This window comes from Peromyscus maniculatus, chromosome 22 (genome assembly GCF_049852395.1).
Source record: "Peromyscus maniculatus bairdii isolate BWxNUB_F1_BW_parent chromosome 22, HU_Pman_BW_mat_3.1, whole genome shotgun sequence".
Classification (NCBI taxonomy): domain Eukaryota; kingdom Metazoa; phylum Chordata; class Mammalia; order Rodentia; family Cricetidae; genus Peromyscus; species Peromyscus maniculatus.
The window spans coordinates 26,090,317-26,112,513 of record NC_134873.1 but is presented as its reverse complement, the minus strand read 5'-3'; the positions used below and the strand labels follow the sequence as shown (position 1 = coordinate 26,112,513).

Genomic DNA, 22,197 nt, shown 5'->3' with positions numbered 1-22,197 from the left:
TTCTTTTCCCCCTAAACACAGGAGCAAAGTGAGTTATCTAAAACTGAATATTGTCACCAGTGGGTCCTCAATAAGCAGGTTGGTTGGGTTGAAGCAGAGTAATAGCATCGTGAAGCCTTCGGCTAATACACACTGCAGTGCATTGGCTGTGCTCCAGGGAGACACCAGACGGCCTCAGTGGGGAAAACCGACAAAAGATGGGGGATTACTTTGAATACTCTCAGGGGCGATCTCTCCGGCTACCAAAAGCAACTTATCCAGACCTGGACTTTAGCCCCTGGTTCATCCCGAGAAACTGAAAGAAATCCGCCTAGCCGGTGGGGATGCCCTGCTGCGCAGTGCGCACTGCGGCCTGGGAGCGCGGGGAGGGCGCCCGGCAGACCGGCTTAGTGCTTGGCTGCAGCAGAGCGCCTGGTCCACGTGGCGCCGGGATCCGGGTTTCCACTGTCACCCACACCTGGAGGGGAGCGGGGGTAGAAAGAGCTGCCAGCGTTGTCCTGGGAGTCCCGAAGGTGCGATGTCTTCCTGTGGAGCCTTTCTGGGGAGTCTGGCGTGGAAAGAGCATTCGTGAACTCTGGATCGGCGAGGTTAGCTTTGAACCTTCATAGCGTTGTGGCCTGAGACCCTCACCCGGCATGATCCATCACTGGCCGGATTGTCTCCGTTCCGCTTTAGTTGCTTCAAATGCGTTCCAAGTCAGTCTCCCAATTTGGAGCCAGCTGCCTCCTGGCAACCAGTTTAGAGCCAGTTGGCCACCAGGGGCGCTCTAGGTATCGCAGTTTCCTTGAACGTACCAAGGTATGGAAAGACCCTGGGCAAAATGCACAGCTCCCGGATAAAGGGGAACACTGAGTCCCATCAGGCTCCCGGGACTTCTTTCCCTTGAAAATGAAGTTCCGGCCGAAATGAAACTCCAGAGGGATTTTTGTAAACGCCATCAACCCCAGAAACACAGGGCAGTGCCTGCTAGTGGGTGCTTCAAAGGAAAATCAGAGAGGGCGTGAAACAACAGTAATTGGGAAAAGCCATCCGTTGGGAGCATTTGAGAATTCTTCCTTGCTTTCCAGGTCGGGAAGCCACCAGCACTAACAGAGCGCTACTCTTTGCCAAGTTTTCTAGGCTTTGGCAGGCCAATGGGCAGCGGGGCAGAGCTGGCAAACGTAAGCCATTCAGGGAGGGCCTTATGGAGAGGAAGGTGAAAACCCAAACCTTCAACCTGGATCTGAAGGACCATCATTGGCTACTTTCCCTCCACCTAACCCTTGCCCGATGCAAAGAATATCCAATACATGTTTACTTTGTGTATACAGATGGCACTTTTCGGCATTCGTTGATAGTCAACCAAGGTTCAGAAAGAAGCCTTTTAACACAACATTGCTCCTACAAGGCCCGGCCGGCCACCAGGCACTTGGGTCCCCTTCTCCTAGCACTAGACCCTCCGGGAAAAAACGCCCACAGGACAAAATGAAAATTGCATTCTCTCCGTGGTGCAGGGACAGGGGCTGAGGGTCCAGCTGGAACCCTTCTCCTGAGGTTTCTGCAGTTTTCTTCACAAGGGCTGGACTAAAACTGAGAGCGGCGGGAAAACCCATGCCCACGTGTTCTTGTCTCCTCTGACAAAGCTTTCAGGCACTTGGCCCGGGCAATCTCAGGGCGTGGTGAATGAATCCCTTCAGCCCTGTCTCATGCCAGTCCAGGTACAGAGGCTGGGGTTAGCTGGGCTCCTTCTCCCAATCTCTGCTAAAATCCGGAGTGTCTGCTAGAATCCGGAGCCTCGGAATCCACCCGCAAAAAACTCCGAGCCCTGCATCTGAGCATGCGCTGTCGCCAAGCGGCTTTTGGTCACAACTCTCCAGGCTGGGCTGCGGAGCGGCGGGAGGAGGGAGGAGAGAGAAAGGAGGGGGCGGGGCAGGGAGCAGCGAGGTGGAGGCTCGCGCGCTTGCGCACGCAGCTCCAGGGTCCCTAGGTTTTTCTATGGGATTCCCAATCTGCAGCAGAGATTCACCCGAGCTTGTTGCAGCGACCGCTGGCTTTGCAAGGCGCGATCCGAGAGGGATATAAGCAGCCCGGAGCTCCTAGAAAAGGAGCGAGAGAGAACCACTCACAGAGACGGCTTAGCCGTTAGCCCGAATTAAACACATATATATTTTTTTGAAAGAACTGTTGAGTTTTATCATTTTCGTTAAGTGACGGTGCACAGCGCTATAAACTGTAAGTGGAAAATACAATCTTCGTTGCATTTTTATTTTTGCATGTGTAGCGCAGCCAATTGTCAGGCGATGCTTTGGCTATTGTCACGTATTTTGCTTTGCATAGATACGTCTAAATGCATGGTGACAATTGCCTTGGTTAGCGTTAGCGGTCGGAATGTGCTGCTGGTTCATGGGGGGACCTTTTGGGATAATGCGGTGGAGGAAGGAGGAGTGTTTATATGCGGCGCGTTTGGGGGACTTAGGCTAGATTTAAGACAGGTGAGACTGGGTGCTTTTTTAGTACAGGACTGGTGGGTTTCCTTAGTCATATTTAAGTAGCTTATTAAACGATTGTGAAGTTTTCCCAGTTGCTGATAAAACTATTGAGCGGTTGCAGTTAAGTACCAACCTGTCATACGTGGGATTGGTGCCCCATTTTTTTTTTCCACCGTGGAGGAGCACAAAAAGGTGTTTGCTAAGTAAAACTGAGTGGACGAGGCTAGTGTGGGCATCAGGGTTGGTTGCTATGCAGGATGCTAGTGTTTAAAATCCCGAGGAGTTGGGCGCACAAGTATATTGCTTAGTACTTAGGAAATGTTATTTTCTTTTGGTTTGTGGTTTTGGTTTGTTTTGGTTTTTTTCCCGTCGCAATGATGAATTGTTCAGAAAAGGAAAGGTATTCTACAGCATCTTTGATTTTGAGCAGAGTCAAGAGTGTCTGTATGGGGACTTTCAAACCCTAACTAGCTACCTGACTCTGCATTCCGCATTCGGCTTCCGGAATGCAGGGCTGAGAACTGCACCCCCTGGCACCTTGCATTTGGTAACATTGCCTTAAAGGAGAAAAGGTCGTTCTGTGTTTTGACTTAAATTGGGTTGTTCCCAGCCAGGAAAGTGGGAGAGGGGTCTTCACAAGGTCAAAGCCTGTTTGGGGAAAACAGATTACCTAAGAATATCCTCCAGGGTGTGAGAATGTGTATGGGGTGGGGGTAGAGAGGCAGGGGATGCTTTTCACAGGCGAGGAGCGGGAGAGAGCTCATCTCGGCACGGATTGGTGCCCAGCGAGGTGCCAGAGTGGGAATCCATTTTTCCAGAGTTGCCCTCCTGTCCATATTTTGGAGACTAAAATGAGATGGAATTGCTGGTGGGTGTGGAAAACACAAAGTATACACTGTCCGTGTGCCACCTCCCACTTGAAGGCACGAGAAGGCAGGGAGTTTTATTTCTATGTATTTCCTTCTTAATTGAAAGGAATTTTAGGCTGAGACAAATTTAAAATGAAACTTGTGCAAACTCATTTTTTCCCTCATCGTCCTTTAAACTGTCTCCGGTAGTGTGTGGCATGGGGGTGGGGTCTGCATCACAGCAGACCTTACTCAACAGTGCACTCCCACCTAGACACAGAGCTAAACAACCCCCAGGAAATGCTGCATTGAAGCGGTTTGGCAGAGTGGTATGAGGCAGACAAGCCAAGAGGGGCTGGCGTGTACTGGATCCCCACAGAAAAGTCAATCCGATCTCTGGGATGAAAAGAAATAAAATCCCCCCTAAACAGAGAGGGAGGATCATTTTAGGCGTCTTTTTGATGGTTTGATCAAGTCCAGCTATTTTCAACCCCTCAAAGGAATATGTAATTTACTTCAGTGCATAAAATTTGGGATAGAATATTCTAGAATAGACTCCCCTTGGAAATTCAAAGTAGAGATCATACGGCTTGGCTTCTTCTCTTCCTTCCTCACTTCAAGGCAGAAAGACCAACCAGCCTCACATTTGAGCCATCATACCCCTTGCCATCACTGAGAGTTGGCGTCAGCTCAGTGACCTGTGCGTGTGCTGCTCTGCATTGATAACTAGGTGGCAGAGGAAATGGGGGAGTCACATATGAAAGATCATTGATGTTGGGTCTCAGATTCCCTGGCTCCCAGGTTGACAGGCATGGAGGCTCACATCAGGCTTTCAACAGTGTCTCTATCAAACCCCTGGTTTTACAGATGAGGAAATGAGGCCCAGAGCCACGCAACTAGATAAAGCCAATTAACTTCCAGTCTGTGGGACAATTAAAAAGTCAAGCTGAGTGCAAATATCTCTTCTCCTCTGCGGTGTACAGCATCCTCAGTGACACCTCTGCAGTCCTCTGGTATATGTGCCTTGTTCTTCTCCTAAGGTGTGAGGTGGTCTTGCAGGATGAAGAGGGGGTGTTTACACTCTTTCTCCACTGCATCTTTCCCATTGCCTCTCACCTCATTGGGTTTTCTTTTTTTTTTTTAATCATCTTATATTTCAGTCTGCTCTCTCTAGTGTCCTGCGCCTCTTGGTCAATTTATTTAAGACCTTTGGTGTTTTGGGGGAAGCATCAGCAAACAGAGGCAGGGGCAGCTCCTGTATGAGACCTGCCTGGGGTGGATCCATTTCTCCTGGCTCCGCTCCCAGAATCCTCAGGGGCTCCAGACTTCAGAGATACTGCAGGTGCCATCCCCACCCCTCTGCCAGTCTAGCCTCTTCCCAAACTGCTGCAGCTGCGGGGATGGGGATGGCGTGGAGCATAGAAACTGCAGGATAAACACACAATGGACTCTGCCAACTCCCCCGGCTCCTGGAAGGCAGAAGCCAAATCAGAGAGGTGCATCTCCAGACTAGATGGAGATCCTCCTCTAGAGGAAGTCATCTGCGGGGGTGGGGTGGGGTGGGGGTAGGAGGGTTGCTGTTGGGAGAATGCTCAGGGCTTTAGAGAAGAGGGTAGTAAGGCTTCTTAACCCCTTTGGAGCTTTTCAAGAATGCACACATACAGCTTTTTTGGGGGGGGGGGCGAGTGAGGGTTGGTACTTTCTTCCTTCCTCTTGGGCAGCTTTCTGGGCTCATTAGCTGAACTACAGCTACAAAGCACATTTACAGCCACAGTACTGCTTCCCCTCCCCCCTCCCCCCTTTTCTCTTCTTTTCCTTATCCCTCGCTTTCTCCATTTCTCTCCCCATTTTTCCCATTTTTCTCCTTTTCTTCCATAAAAAAAAAAAAATTTCCTGAGTGCCTACCCACAGCTCCATGCCTTTTAAAGATAATCTTGGCCCTCCTGTTCTTTCTCCAAAAATATAATCTTCCAGACACTTGGGAAGACAGCTACAACCAGCACAAATGTCCCCAGGAGGCAATGCCAGCTTTTCCTAGGCCCCCGAGAATGATGAAGCTTGCGGGCAGGGATGTGACAGGTGGAGGCAGGCCTCGTTGGTGGTGCTTTTCCATTCACAAAAGGAGCTAAAGAGTCTTAGATGTTGTTAAACCTGAGGTAGGAAGGGTTTCCAACCTATGAACCAATTAACAACGTAATGTCACTCCCTCCCTTCCCGGTAAATGTTTTCTAAAAAGGGGTGAGCTCTGTCTTAGATATGTTTTGTTCATTTAAAAAAAAAAAAGTTCTTGATTGATTAGATGTTAGGTTGGAATTTTGTCCCAGGCTGTTCTGAATACCAGGTAGCCTTTGTGGAGGCCCAGAGGCTTGTGGCTGCTAAGGGTCTTGCTTTGGTTGACTATATATGAAGTATGTTCTGTAATTGAAAAACATGTCTGGGAATGCTAATAGCCTTTCCGTTTCAGGGGCTTCTGTATAGAACAGCATGGTCAGGAGGGTTGGGTTTAGTTGAATTGCATACAGATATGGATTCTGAACATTTCAGAGGGACTCCCAAAGGAGTTCTGCAGAATGGCACATAGCATCAATATCAGCAACAAATGTGTGATTTCTTATTACTAAACCCACTATATTAATGTCATTCCAAAAGGTCATCTTAATTGTACTGAGTGGTTTCTGTGCACATCAAATTTGTGATTATCCGGGAATACAAGACAATTGCTTTTATAGAAGGAATCAGGTTTGTGGGGGCTTGAGAGATGGTTCAGTTGGTGAAATAATTGCATGCCAACATGAGGACCTCCATTCAATCCCCAGCACCCACATGAAAAGCTGGGTATAATGGTGCATGTTTTTAACCCCAGCACTGGACTGGCAGAAAGAGGCCGATCTTAGGGGCTCACTGACTAGGCCTCCTGGCCTAATCAGGAAGCTCCAGGTCCCAGTAAGATACTGTCTCAAAAACAACAACAACAACAAAAAAAAAATCACCACCAACAACAAGGAAAAACTAAGGTGGACTGAGCTTGATTATTGACTTCCCTACACGTGAGCACAGACATGTACACTCACACATGCACATGCATGCACACAAGGAAGGGAATATATTCAACAAATCTGAGGTTGAAATAGACACTATCTCAGTTATATGTGACAGGTATAAACATTAATTCTCCCAAAGAACCAAAAATGTGTAGCAATAAAGAATGCCATCTCTATCTCCCATATAGCTATCTAGCCCATTCCTTCAACATAAATAATGCAGATGGTAGTTAAGGAAAATTATAACTGTGAAGACTTTATGAGCAGCATGAAGTCACAGATCTTTAGTATTTCCTAGTACAGTATTTACATCTATTTCCTAGCAAAAACTAATGTTTATCTGTTAAATATTTGCATGCAACATTCAACTACAGCAAGTAAATCATTTCTTTCATGACCCCGTGCACAATTAACTTCGTTTCAAATATCTTTTGGGAAACTGAGGAAATGACTCGGTTGGTAAAGTGCCTGCTGCAGATGCATCGGACCCGAGCTGAATCCCTAGCGCCCCTATAAAAGCTAGGTTCAGTGGTACATAGCTGAACCACTAACACTGATGAGGGCAGACACAGGCAGATCTCTGGAGCTGACTGAACAGCAAGCTTAGTCAGGCAGCTCTGGAATCAGCGAAAGATCTTGTCTCAAAAAGCAAGATGGAGAGCAACAGAGGAAGACTGTCAGCCCCTGACAGCCATACAAGTACACGCAAACAGTGCACACACACACACACACACACACACATACACACACACACACACACATAAACATGTGCACACATGCAAACAATGTGCACACACACACAGACACGAGCATCACACACATACTCACTCACCAAATTTAACATTTTTTTACTAAAATTAAATGCTATATACTAAAGAATATTTTACAATTACTTCTAGTAAATATATAAAAGCATTACGTCAGTTATTTTAATAGTAGAATGCTGGACTACAGTGATTGCTCAGCCATTAAAGGCTAGGCTCTCACAACCTGAAAGACAAGAATGTCATTTTTAATCCACTCTTTTATTTCATTTTGTTTCCCTTTTATTGAAAATGAATTTTTTCCCTCACACATCATATCCTGATTACTGTTTCCCATCCCTCTGCCCCTCCAATTCCCCTCCCCCGTTCTTCCCATCTAGATCCATCCCCTTTCTGTCTATCATTAGAAAGCAAACAGATTTCTAAGGGATAACAATAAAACATAATAGATAAAATAAAACTGATTATTTGTTAGTAAGCAGGAAAATGAATTATATTGTCTACATACAAGAGTTGATATTGACAAAGTCACAAAAGAAATCTAAATCTAGTCTATGACAACTATGCACTATATTTATTTAGATCATGGTCTTTGCAGCTACGGAATTATGTTATTGTGTTCCCACTGTGAAGGGACCACCACATTGCATTTCCCATTTATGGTTTGCTCCTAACAATGGCTTTCCTAAGTGAATCAAAATCTGAGCTGCTCCTGGCATGACTCATTGAGGAACTTTACTAGGTGAAGGATCTTGGGGATGCATTGGGAACTACTTAATGAATGAAATAAAAAAAAAATGGAACAGCAAATTACTGAAGAATCCTCAAGGAGATTGGATGCGTATAATAAGGTGCCTGTGAGTACATTATGCAGATGCTTTATGCGCACTGGCTACCTTAGAGCCCACAAGCCAAGCCAGGTAAGTTTCTTTTCCTGGATGTCTTTGTCACCTTGCTGCAGTGCTGGCCTCCCATAGATGACCTGATATGTAAACACCAATTGTTTACTTTCGATGAAAAATACAATCCTGGCCATTATTTCCAATGACTTGTTGAGTAATGTCTGGGTGAACATTTCCTACCCTTTTGTACCAATTCCAATTAAGATCTGGAGTGCTCTCACCCACCAAGTGGCTCTCAATCTCTCAAGATGGATAATAACAATAATTGCTGGTAGGTTTGTGTTTTTTTTTTTTTTAAGAAATTGGGTCTCTTTTAATTAAAACTATTTCATCTTTAAATATTACCCATAAAATACAGTGCTAACTGATCAGTTGACTGTATTACCAATTATTATAGACCCAGAGATAGAATCTTATTTTTCTCCCCTATTGCTCATAGAGGTACCTTTCTAAAAATAGAAACTATATATTCTTCTTTCCTATCTTTTTGTATTAACTTACTATCTCTTAGGCCCTGGAAGACCCAAAACTTTTGAAAAAGCTGTGGATAAATAGATTTTTTTTTGAAAATTGTTAACATGCTGAATGTATTTCAAAGCGTAGTTAAACTTTCATTAAGGTAAATAAGAAGACCCTAATGTTTTATTGCTTTGTATTTTAGAATGATTGTTGAAGTTGATGGTTTCTTGAACAGTAGACTCTGAACTACAGGATTCTCTGGTGTTTTATATGTTTGCATTGGTTGTATTAGTTTGTTGCATTCACATGTTTGCTGCTGATTTCTTGAGAGCCAGTATTTAAATTTTAAGTCAAACGTCTCACTGGAGACTCATCAAGCATTATCAATCATGTTGAAATGGTTATTAATGTAATATTTTATTTTCAAGTGTCAGCTGCTGTTGTTCCCATTTGACTCTCATATAGGAACTCCTGCTTGTTCAAAACCTTTGATTAGGTTTTTTGAGTTGATGAAAAACTCTTAATCATGTTCGTTCCAAAATTTCAAATGTTCTTGTAATTTTTTCATAAAGTGTTTGGTGTTTTTTTTCCCACATAGGAAGTTTTATAAAATGTAAAAATGTGAAATAAATTTTATTTGCAGATACCAAATTGTTAGTTTTCCTTTAAATGATTGTAAAAGTATTCATTTCTCCAAGCGAGAGGAAAAACATCCTTTACATCATCTGTCAGTTTAGGTAATGTTGGGGAAACTCATCGCTAAGATTTCACTTGGCTTAAAGAAAATGACAGGAAATAGAATCAAGAGTATTCAGATGGGCACGGTAGCCCAGGGTGTAATCTCAACAACTTGAGAAAATAAGGAAGAGAGGTTGCAACTTCACGGTCTGGAGCTGGCTCAGGAAAGTGCTTGTTGATAAGCGTGAGGACCTGGACTCTATTCCCAGCACCCTGAAAAAAAGCTGGGCATAGTGAGGGGAGGATCCCTGGCGCTTGCTAGCCGGTCACTCCAGCTGCACAGGTGACCTCTAAGGTCAGTGAACTGGAAAAAAAAATAAGACAGAGGACGATACCAACATCAACCTCTGAATTACACACACACACACACACACACACACACACACGATCACAGAGACACAAGTAGATACACATATCAACATACATACATCAACACACTCAAATATCTAAATACACAAACACACACACAGGATCACAGGGACCTACATAAAGATACATGTTTTAACATACATACATCAACACATTCAAATACATAAATGCACATACACACACAGGATCACAGAGACACACATGTAGATACATGTATCAGCACACATACATCAACACCCAAATACATAAACACACACACACACGCACACACACGCGCGCGCGCGCGCGCGCGCCTGGTATGGCTACAGAGTGCAATCAGAGCCAGCCTAAGCAATTTAATAAGATTTTGCCTCAAAATAAAATAAAGAAGGGAGGTTCAGGTAGAGCATAAGCTCCCAGATTCAATGCTCAGAACTGGGGGGAATGAAAACTTTCAATCCAGGCTCAATCAGATTAAATGTTAATATTTTATTGGTTCTATGACCTTCTATAAATTAGTTCATCCCTCACACTCATTTTCTGTAGTAATTCACAGCCCTCTTGAATACAAAAAATAAATAAATAAACTATATAGAGAGATATATATACACATATATACATATCAGTAATGAGCCTCATTACTGAAAATATGTAATGAATGATAGATATCCTTGCCATCATCCTTTTCCTCAGGAATCAATACCATTTTGGTCAGTGAGTTGTTGCATCATTTAGTTACTGTAGAGCAACCTCAAGTCAGATATTGTGACAACCCTCAAGAAACTACGCTTAACAGAGAAGACCAAGACAATTCCATAAGTCAAGTGAAAGACCAAGATGACATTTCATGGCCCAGGAATAGCAGAATACACCTGTAACCCCAACACGTGAAAGATGGAGGCAAGAGACTCAGCAACTCAAGGCCTGCCTGGGTTATATGACATCCTGTATTTAAAAGAAATAAACAAAAGCAGGAGAGGCTTCGATGCCTAGAAGGAGAATGTCAGGAAGCAATAAATGGCGTGCGCAGAGACCTCAACCTCCTAGTGTCTCTTATCCCTCGTTTGGATGCACACTCTTTATTGTCTCCTCCTCACACTCCACTGTGTGATACCGACATTTAACTGAGAACTGCAAAGGCTGCCTCAAGTCTGCTTCCTAACTGAACACATTTGAAGCTTACCTATGGATTATTATTTGGTGTAGGCAAATAATATGGTCCTTGTCCTCCATTACCGCCCTACAGCTGAGCACTGAACAGTAAAAACAGCTCAAGAGCCCCGCCTTTGTTCATGGGCTAAATGTTATACTTTAACACTGCTCTCCTGCACTCCCTTCCAAAACACACCCTCCTCCTAGCTCCTCTATTACTCCAGCTCACCCCATGACTAATCTTTGAGCCTGTGTCTGGGGGAGGAGTCTCGTAGAATCTACTCTTTCATTCTTTTCTCTCAGGGCTTTTACAGTTTAAAAAAAAAAATTCCAACAGCTTTTTCCTATTAAGCCAAAAACTTGTCTGCATTTTTTTCTACACACACACACACACACACACACACACACACACACACACACACACACACACACACAGGATTGTACTGTTTTTAACAGTTCTCAGAGCCATTTTCCCCTTCTTCCCATTCTTTCTCCACTCTTTAAGGACCTCTCTAGTCTTCAGGTATAAAGAACATCTTTTTGTCCCTTTGAAGTTAACACATTTGGTTGGTCCTACACTTTGGGGCTTCCATACATAATAAGAGGAGTCCCAGGTCAGTCCCAGGATAGAGTAGGAATTTTGGTTCCAATCTTCCGTGCTGATTTTCTTAGTTGCAAAAAGGGGGATGATACCTTACCTTATAGAAGTGCTGAGGCCATCATACATGTACATACATGTAGCAACTGGAATGGTGTGGCACTCAGTAAAGAATCTCTTCCCATGCGGACTTCCTCCTTTTCTGGTGCCCATCCCTCACCCCCTGCCTGTCTTCTCAGTCTGCATTTCACTCTTCCTCCCTCGCCAGCATAGATGTGTTCTGCTGCATTTTTTCAAGTATGTTTGTCCTGGTGAACCAGGCTTGTAGGGAAATTATAGCTCATACCCATGTATGCCAGGGAGTGTTATGAGTGCAACCTTAGGAAAACTGTACCAACCGTATTAGTGCCCTAGCTTAGAGCTGTATTTCTGCATCTATTTGAAAAAAAAAAAAAAAGATCTCTTTCGGGGCAGGAGGGATGGCTCAGCAGTTAAAAGCACTGACTATTCTTCCAGAGGACCTAGGTTCAATTCCCAGCACCCATGTGGCAGTTCCTAACTGTCTGCAGCTCCAGTTTGAGGGCTTCTGACACCCTCACACAGACATACATGCAGATAAAACACCAGTGAACACAAAGTAAGAATAAATGAATTTTTTAAATCTCTTTCATTAAGATATACTTCCTACTAAAGAATTCCCAGTGTCCAGTGGCGAATGTCCAACTGATGGCCAGCACTCTTCCATTCCAGGGACTCGATGGTGTGTTTCACAGTGTCAAGGGACATCTCCCAAAACTTAGTCACCCTTTCCCTTTTTTCTTTTCTCCCCTTCACGTTTTCTTCCAGGGAGTCTCTCCCATCTGTAACGCACTCCAGGAAGCACCACACTTGACCTCTGTACCAGCATTGTGGCTTGCACGTGCTCTGCCCATCAAGGAAATGTCTATCAAAGAACACCAAGAAAATGGCAGAAATGGAGGCTGTAAATGCGGCATTGCAGAATGTGTGCACAACAGGGTTAGACGCCAATGCCTTCCGTTATTGTGGGTTTTAGAAGTGTGTTCAATTGTAAATAGGCCACGAGCAAAGGGCAGTCCTCAAACAGAGGTGAAGGAGAAACATTCATACATACATACAACCTACACACACATATATGATACATTCTCCATTTCTTCAATGTACTGTAATAGATTATTTATTAAATTTTTAAGCAAAATGTTTTAGAGAATGGATTGTAGAGATGACTCAGCCATTATGACAACTTACTGCTCTTGCAGAAGACTCAGGTTTAGTTCCCATGGTGGCTCATAATTGTCCACAGCAACTCCATCTCCGAGGGAACTGATGCCCTCTTCTGACCCCAATGGGTACTAGGCATGTCCATGGTGTACATACATACATGCTAGGCCAATACTTATGCACATAAAATAAAATAAATCAATAAATATTACTGACTATTATAGAGCAGCTTGTTTATAACCAATCAGTGCTCACGGCACTAGCATTAAGATAGCATCTACTGAAAGTTTCCTTTTAGCATAGTTGGAAGAAGTGATAAAAAGTTGGTAGTGAGGACATGATAGACTTTATTTCTTCAAGATACTTTCCCAAAACTCAATAGTTTTCCCCAAAGACATCTGTAGAAACGTTTCTGGAGGGGAAATGATCTGCTGCATCCCATCCTCACCCACAGTTCAAATTTTCATACTAATAATAAGTATATTTGGTCCTGGGGCCAAGGCTACTGTGACTATTTAAGCTGGAGTTGGCTATATTTCTAAGGCTGTTTGCAAAGGGACCTTGTGTGAGCATGTGCTCATTAGCATTTTGTTTTGTTTCTGAAGAACTCAGTCAGGAAACGTGCTTTAACGAGACCAGAAGGTGAACCATGGGGTGAGGATTGCATGGAGGTCAGGACTAATTACAGGACTAATTAGATATGAGTTTCAGATGTCAGAGCTATACTCCCGGCACTCATGGAGTGCAGCCTTGGAGAAGGAACTTCACTTCTCGGAGGTATAATATTCTCCGTTGAAGCTTTGACCTGGTCTGTTTCATTAGGGGTTAGGGGGCGACTGACGCCTTTGTGAGCAGACTGTATGTGAGGGGAAGGAAGGAGATCGTTATTATTACTTAGCTTTAGAATTTTAGTTTAACCTCAGTTTTTAAAAAGGTAACTCAAGAATCAAGACACTGATCCTGTGGAAAATTTTACATGAAGACTGCTTCTTAAAGTCTGTCCTTCTGTCCTTGCCCACCCCAACTGCAGGCCCATAGGTAGAATGACGAATGTCACATAACTTCAGTTAGGCCTTCCTGGTTTTTTTTCAATGCCTTTGAATAAAACAATCTGGAGAATAGACCTGGTGGTACACACCTTTAATCCTAGCACTCAGAAGCAGAGGCAAGTGGATCTCTGAGTTCAAGGCCAGCCAGGCCTACAGAGGGAGTTCCAGGACAGCCAGGGCTATGAAAAGAAACCTTGTCTTAAGAAAGAAAGAGAGGTGAGGGGAAGGGAGGGAAGGAAGAAGGAAGGAAGGAGTAAATAAATAAAAAAGAAAGAAATCTGCTCCGAGAATCTGATGCCCTCTTCTGACCTCCACGGGGATCAGGTACCCACATGACAAACAGACATGCATGAAGACAAAATGTTCATACAATTAGAAAAAAGACATAAATTTTTAAAATAATAATAATTTGAAGAGGAAAGAGGAACTCACTGAAAGTTGACAGGAAAGCCTAACTCATCCAATGTTTGAGAAACATCTACACCATCTCTGTGAAAATTCCTATATGGTTAAAGAACCTGAGCCAACAATCATTTTCCAGTAGAACGAGTCTCTACTTACAGAGAAGTCTTCATGGGAAGAAAGGCCCACAGGCTGGTTCTAGCGGGGACCATATGGAAATAGGATTTTCAGCCCATCAGGGTATATAAAGACTTATAAACGTAACTGGTCTTCATAACTGGTCTTTCGTCTCTTGAATTCAACCTGTGTATATAAACCTAAACCAAACGTGGACAGCACAGCTCGTAAGAGAAGCAAAAGCCCCATAGATGCCCTGCCCACAGAGAATCTGCCTTAGTCCGCCTCTGAGCTTCCTCATACACACAAGTCAGGACAAGTTTCCTGTGGGGGACAACGGAAGCGGCTGCTCCTGAGCTGCTTACAGCACCGATACTCAAATTCTGATCCTTTCTTAGGAACCCTAATCTAGGCTTCCTAACCAAAAACATCCCTGTCCACTCTTGGTGGGTCTGGGAACATATTGTAATCCCTGTGTTCACAGCTAATCTCCTGAAAAATTGGAAACACTAGAGAAAAGAAGCCATGTCTGACAAGCACCTGGCTTGTTTAGGTGGTGTGTCAGAAGAGACCTGTAGAATAGGAATAATTAGTGAGTTGATTGTGCATTGCCCATCATTCGGGTGTGTGTCATTCCTCAAACATCTCAGAACAGTGAGAAAGGGCCTGGATCTGACTCACAGGATACTGCTGTCCAGGATGCTATGGCTCTGCTCACAGAAGATCTTGCCTATTTCCCGTGCCATCCTCTCCCCTCACCGCCTGACCAGAGCAGATGAAAGAAGAAAGCAAGACCCATCACTATTTCTTTGTTATGACTACATCAAAATTGGCTGAGAGGCAGGACGTGGTGGTGCAGGCTTGTAAAGTCAGCAATCGGAATTCAGAGTCAGGAAGACTGTTGAAAGCCAACCTCATCCACATAGTGAGTCCCAGGCCACCTGAGACTACAGAATTGAGACCCTGACTCAGAAAACCAAAAACAAATAAAAATGTGCTAAGAAAAAAAAGAAGAAGAAAGAAAGAAATGAAAAGAAAATGAAAGAAACCAAACTGGATACCAAGTAAAGTACAAATTTTTGTGTAAAGGATGCTAAGGCTTTTAATTTCTAAAACAATCATTTTTTGATAATGAAAAGTAACCTGAAAATATGTAGGAGATGGCTAGTGGATAAAAACATTCAGTGCCTAGCCTGGCAACCTGAGTTTGATCCTCAGGACCTCACCCCCACCCCTCACCAACGCATATATCAAAATTAATTGTAATAAAAATATTTTAATATAAATATAGACCAGTCTAAGATACGACTCCAGGATAGGAAAGGGAAACATGATAGGACATGTTTGAAACAATAATGAGAGAATAAAACTATGTAGCAAACCCATTCAGTGAAACTGGTTTTTGGCATTGAAGAATAAGACAAAATGGTATGATTCTTAAAACAAGAGGACATGGCCAGAAGTGCTATGTGGATATTAGAAAAACTGTGATGTGAACTGGGAGAAGGAAATCACTTGGGGGAAAGAGACCTCGACTGAGGTCACCCAGAATGTAGGGGAAACTGGGAAAACTGACTGCCTCTCTTCCAAAGAGGTGTTGGTAGAAAACAGTGTGCATAGAAAGTATCTATCATTCATGTTGGCTGCGGGCCACAACGGGATTCATGTGACTATTGGTAGCTTTCCTTGGGCCATATTTGAAGAGAAATGAAATCAGAAGTCAGTGGTACCTTGTGATAATAACAGTCAGCTATTCTGTAAAGATCTTAGAGTGTGCAAGGAACTGTGCTGGCTATTTCTGCCCATGGCTTCCTTGATCTCACGTCATGGGTCTATTGGGTAAGCCCTTTAAGTAAGTCAGTCTATGGCTGAGAAAGTGGGTCTCAGAGAGGAAAAAAGTTGCCCAAGTTCACAAAACTACTCAGTGGGAAGTCTTATTCAAACCCAAGCCTCTCCCCCTGTCAATCCCCAACCACACTACAGGGATGTTTATTTTTTAATTATGTGGAAAGTCTACATAGTAGAGAGAATATTAGCAATTTCCATGTGCCCATCAACTGGCTTTAAGAGCCGTTATCAAAGACTCTTGGTTTAACTTCTAGTACTAACCATCCTCTCCAATGGATTAGTTTTAATACATTAAGACATGCTATCATTTCACATGTGGATATTTAAATGTATATCTTTATGGTCTCTTTAAAACGTATCAAAAGCACTATTAACACAGCAAAAAAAAAAAAAAACCTAATATTTCAAATATCCATTCACTGCTTGAATCTTGTGATGATGAGTCTTCATAATCAAGTTGACCCTGTGTGAAATCATGTAGGAGACACACCCCTGGGCATGTCTGTGAAGACGCTCCAGAGGAATTAACCTAAGAAGAGAAGACCCACAAAGAATGTAGACAGTACCATCCCAAGAAAGCAGGCCTCACACTCAATACAAAGAGAATAGGGACAAGAAATCTTGATGAGCACCGGCCTTATCTCTCCCCATTTCCCAGCTGTGGCCCAGTGTGGCCAGCTACCTCACAACTCTACCACCAGGTCTTCCCTGCCATGATGTGCTGCCTGTACATTCATGAAATTGTTTTCATGATGTACTTTGTCAGAGAGAGAGAGAGAGAGAGAGAGAGAGAGAGAGAGAGAGAGAGAGAGAAAGCGACTAATACAAACCTCAAAACTACCCAAATGGTTTATTTGAATCAGAATCCAAATAAAGTCTCCACATGCCAGGTAGTGAACCATCAGCAGCCTATTTTGTCCAAAGCAGAATTGCTTCTCCACAGACAAAAATGCAGCGTAGGTGAGAGTTGTGCCTGTATATAAGGCCCGGTCACTCTAAACAAGCTCTGTAAACTTTGGATTACAAAGATTACACACTGAAATTAATATCAAGGACTCCTGCCATGTATTTGGAAGTACTTAGAACAAACTCTGGCATGTGAAAGGTTTTCATTGAATTCTGATTTCCTTTCTGAAGAGGAAAAGGAAAAAAAAAAATGTAAGAGTAGTCCAAGAAGCTTGAAGAAACTTCTTGGAGAGCTTTGGCTACTGATCCTTGGAGAGCATTCCGATTTTGTTTCTGGACCACAGTTGTGCCAAAGTGGCTAATGACTAATGACTTTCAGTCTTCCCCACCAATGTGTTTCAATCTCTACATCATTCCTCACACACACACAGAAAGAAGCCTGTGTCTTTAAAATGATCTCAAATTCAGAAAGATTGCAATATTTAAAACACACTTAACTTTGTACCAGTTAAATAACTAAAATTAGCATGTGCTATTATACATTGTGATCAGAGGCCACAATTATGTCTAGAGGTAAATAGAAAATAAACTAATAGAGCTGTATTAGTTCCTTTCATGTTGTAATAGAACACTGTGACCAAAGGCAACTTTAAAAAGAGAGAGTTTATTTGGTCTTACGGTTACAGAGGTAGAGTCCATAACAGCAAAGAGGAGGGTTGTTATCAGAAGCAGGAAGCTGAGGGGTCACAACTTTAACCACGAGCACCAAGCAGAGAGGGAACAGAAAATGGGAGAAGGCTTTAAACTCTCAGTTTAAAGTGACATACTTCCTCCAGCAAGGCTGCACCTCCCCATAACCTCTCCAGACAGTGCCACCAACTGGGGACCAAGAATTCAAATGCCTAAGCCTATAGTGAGCACTTCTCATTCAAATGACAAGAGCCAATCTGATTCATGTCTGAGTTGGCTTTTTATTTTACAAATGTGGGCCAAGCCCTTTAATCCTCAATGGTTCAGTTTAAGGTATAAACTAGAAGTTCTGAGTAAGGAAATCTTGATCATCAGATATCAGGACATTGGGGGAAGAAAATTTAAGTGTATGTTAGAATCAAGTTTAAGTTGACTCTATCACTTAGTGTGTATGTGGCCTTGTGCAAAATAATTTAGTCTTTCTGAACACCTATCTTCACATTCGGTAAATGCAACTTATCTCACAAGATTGTTATCAAGATAGAAATAATAGAAACAATATTCATTCTGTGGAGAGGCCTAATCTTTCATGGCTACTTAATAATGGTTATTCTATCGTTGGTTGTTTTTAGTAAAATTAGTATTGGGTACTTGCAATTTTTAAGACATTTTTATTCTTTGAGAATTTTATGCAACACATTTTGATTATATTCTTTCCCCTCTCCCTCCCAGGTCCTCCCCTAATTCCCTATGTGCCCAGCTTTGTGTCCTTTCTCTCTTAAAAAAACAAAGCACGGCAAACACAAACAACAACAGATATACCGAAACAATACAATCACAATCATGGGGTCCAATTAGTGTTGGCCAGAGACTCCTGGGGCCTGCACTGGAGCACAGTTGATATAATAATGTCACTCCTCTGTAGAAAATGGAGTTTTCCTCTTCTGGGAGCTACCACTTTCAAATAGCTTCTTCTTTCCTCCAGGCTGAAATTGTCTTACTGAAGCATAGGCAGGCCTTGCGCATGCTGTCACAGTCTCTGTGAGCTTGTAGATTGTCTGACATGTTGGGTCTGGAAAACACTGTTTCCTTGAAGTCCTTGACTCTGAAAATCTTCCCACTCCCTCTTCTGCATAGATCCCGGAGGCTTGAGGAGAAGGGTGAGATAGAGACCTCTCCTTTAGAGTGGGCCACTCTCCAGGTCTCTTGTTCGGTACACTTTGCCCGGTGTGGGGCTCTGTGATAATTACCATCTACTACAAGAATAAAGTTCTCTGATGAGGGCTGAGCTTCACGAGCAGTCTTTGGGTTAGAGTAGACCCAGGCTTCCTTTAACCTCTGGCTCTCTCAGGGATTTGTATCTATACTGTCATCGGGGGGATTGCCCATTTGATTTAAGACAGATTCCTCTCCTATATGGTTTGATTTAAATAAATTTCTGGCATGTTTCCTTAGAAATAAGCTTTATTACAAATAAACCACCAACAACAGAAACCAAAGTAGAAATCTTGCCCGATACAGTGGGTAACAAATGTCATTGCATCTCACGCCAGCCCCACTCGGCTTTGGTAATCCCAAGAGGCTGTTCCCGGATGGGAACTTTTCACACTCATACAGTAAATGTCTTGTGCTTTTACTGTGTGCCAGGAATTGAGTTTTGAGCCCCAGACATACAAATATACTCAGGGTAAATCTATGAGTCCAACATGATGGCACAAACATGCCCATAACCTTGTGAGATGGAGGCAAAAGGATAAGCAGTTCAAGGCCAGTCTTGGCTACATGAGACCCTTTCTTAATAATAAGTAAAGTGACAAATGTCCATTTTCAAGGAGCCAAATGAAGTAGATCTAATATTACATTAGCCTTAAAGTGGTGGTGTTCTTACCGAACAGAAAACTTTTATAGTTTTTTTCCATTTGAAAACATACATCAACCAGGTATAATAGCACATACCCATAATCCCCAAACTGGACAGGCTGGGGCAGAAGGATGACCATGAGTTCTAGGGTAGCCTGGACTACACAGAGAGTTCCAGTGTTACATAGCAAGACCCTATATATAAATAAGTAAACAAACAAACAAGCAATGCATCTTCATTTTTAAGTGGCTCCAGGTCAAGGAGCTTAATACCCTGAAGAAAAACTCCTGGACATTGACTTAGTTTCCATTTTAATATATTTTGGTTATTTCATTTTTATTTACTTACTTATACAAAAATGTATTTATTTGAGACAGGATCCTCATCGACTGCCTAAATTGGCCTCCATTGCACAGTTCTGTCCCAACGTCCCCAGTGTTGGCATTATAGGTTTTTGTCAACATAACTTGCTTTCAATTGTAGTTTCAGATCATCTTTTTTCTTTGCAGTATTTTTATTAATTTTGAGAATTTTATGCCGGGTATTTTTAAAATATATTCATATCCCATCCACAGTGATGGGAGGGGGGGCTGAGTCAGTAAAAATCCAGCTTTTATGATCTCCTATTTTTACCATGCCTATCATTTATAGGTATGATATAATAAAAGAAAGCAAATTATAAAATGTCAGTGTACCACTCCAGAAATCAATTCAACCATTAGAAGTGGTTGACTTCCAGACTTCACAGGAGAAAGCAAATTCTGGCTGTGAAGGATAAGACGGAACTTCAGACTCCAGCGTCACCATCCCTTGGTTGCTCAGCATCTGCTTCTTCACCTGTAAAATAGGAATAACTAAGTCTACCCTTTAACATCCCTGTAAATATCAAGTGAGGTTCTGCCTGTGGTGAACCTACCACAGAGCTATCATTGTGATTGTTTACAGGGATGTGTGAATAAACAATCCCCCTAGGTCCTTCTAGGACTGATATATGTGAACAAAGTTCTGAGACTTAACACTTACCTAATTCAGTGTGGTATGCTCACTCGGGACCTTATTCAGTGTCTAACCGACTGTGGATGCTTAATAAATACACATTGAATGAATCATAGATGCCAGATGGTCTCAAACCCTTGTCTAGAGGATGGAATAGGATGGTGGGCATTTCTGGCCATACGCAGAAGATATTTCAGGACAAGAAAAAAAAGTATGCACCTACGGTGTTTGTCAGCCGAGGTCATCGTGCTTCTACAAATGCTTTCACCTTTGAGCCTTCAGGTGTTCAAAACACCCACAGCTAATGCCTCAGAGGAGGAAACGGAGGTAGCGATGGTGTCATGAAGCATGCCGAGTCTGTAAACACTCTCGGTACATGTTGTCTTTTTTGCCGGCAACCCCAGCAAGTGCATTAAAGACATCACTCATGCTGCACAGCAATCCCACGAAATATCTGTTGTCCCTCCCCTGGGTGAAGAAATTGATAGAGACACCAAGCAATTTGCCTAAAGGTCCTGAATCTTGCAAGGGATAGCTCTAAATTCAAATCAAACGGGATCTCTTTCGACTCACTCCCCTTTGCTTTTATTCTTATAGTCACCGTGTGGCTTTTGTATGAAGAGCTGGTTCTACGCTCCAGTTCTGTCAACGTTTATTGAGTATTCCTCATCTGCATGAGACTATTCCTCATAGAAAGCAGTCTAATAAGTAGACAGTAACAAAAAAAGGGCATCCAATTACAAATAAGATTAAGTGCCATGGAGGAAAATATGTGACGTTATAAGGAAATACAGCAAAGAGACCTATTTGTGGGCAGCTGAAAAGTAAGAGATTCCAGATTCCTGGGAAATCCGCTGAGATTTGGGTTTCCAACTCTACCCGCCTGGGATTGTCTAAGGCTTGTTTACAGTCTCTGGGCCTTAGGAGGAGGATTCATGCAGCATTCTCTCATTTCTCTCCGGGGACTCTGGGTTTCCTTTGCAGGATTTAGTATCTCCCACATTATTCCTCTCCCTGGAGGCCCCAGTGACAGAGGACCACAGAGTCTTTGATGTTGGTCCAGCTACCAAATACGAAAATCTACAAGCACCTTTGTGAGGTGTGCACCTCTTAATAGGCCCCTCCCCTTTTTTGTTTGGTGTGGCCCTCTGGACTGTTAAATATGGCTAAACACTTCTGTAATTTTTTTTTTTTTTTTTTGGTTTTTTGAGACAGGGTTTCTCTGTGTAGCTTTGTGCCTTTCCTGGAACTTGCTTTGGAGACCAGGCTGGCCTCGAACTCACAGAGATCTGCCTGGCTCTGCCTCCTGAGTGCTGGGATTAAAGGCATGTGCCACCACTGCCTGGCTAATATTCTGTGAGAAACATAGAGTGATGAAGGAGCAAATAATGTAAGGGCACATAGAACTAAACTCCTAAATATAAACACACACCCACACATACACATACACACACACACACATGCACACACACATACACACACACACACACACACACACACACACACATACACACGAGAGAGAGAGAGAGAGAGAGAGAGAGAGAGAGAGAGAGAGAGAGAGAGAGAGCGCTCTAACCCTAGCATGAGAATTAAAGATGGGATAATTTTCCATTTTTAGTGATGTCAAGGACCAGGCATTAGCTTCACAACAAAGAGAGCAGGGATACCATTATCCAAAGAGGGAGCTGAAGCGAACCATGTACAATAGCAGTAGGAAAAATCCTTCAGACCCATGGACTCCTACATAATGTTTTAAAACGCTAGATAGCTT

General features: G+C 43.0%; 1 protein-coding gene across 1 annotated transcript in view; it reads left to right on the top strand.

Moving 5' to 3' along the window:
* Positions 1-200: 200 nt before the first annotated feature.
* The window catches only part of Vsnl1 (visinin like 1), a 113,226-nt gene continuing 91,229 nt past the window's right edge, over positions 201-22,197 (top strand). The window contains exon 1 of the mRNA XM_006996441.4: positions 201-2,211. The gene's annotated coding sequence lies outside the window, so the exon portion shown is untranslated. The remainder of the gene's footprint in view (positions 2,212-22,197) is intronic.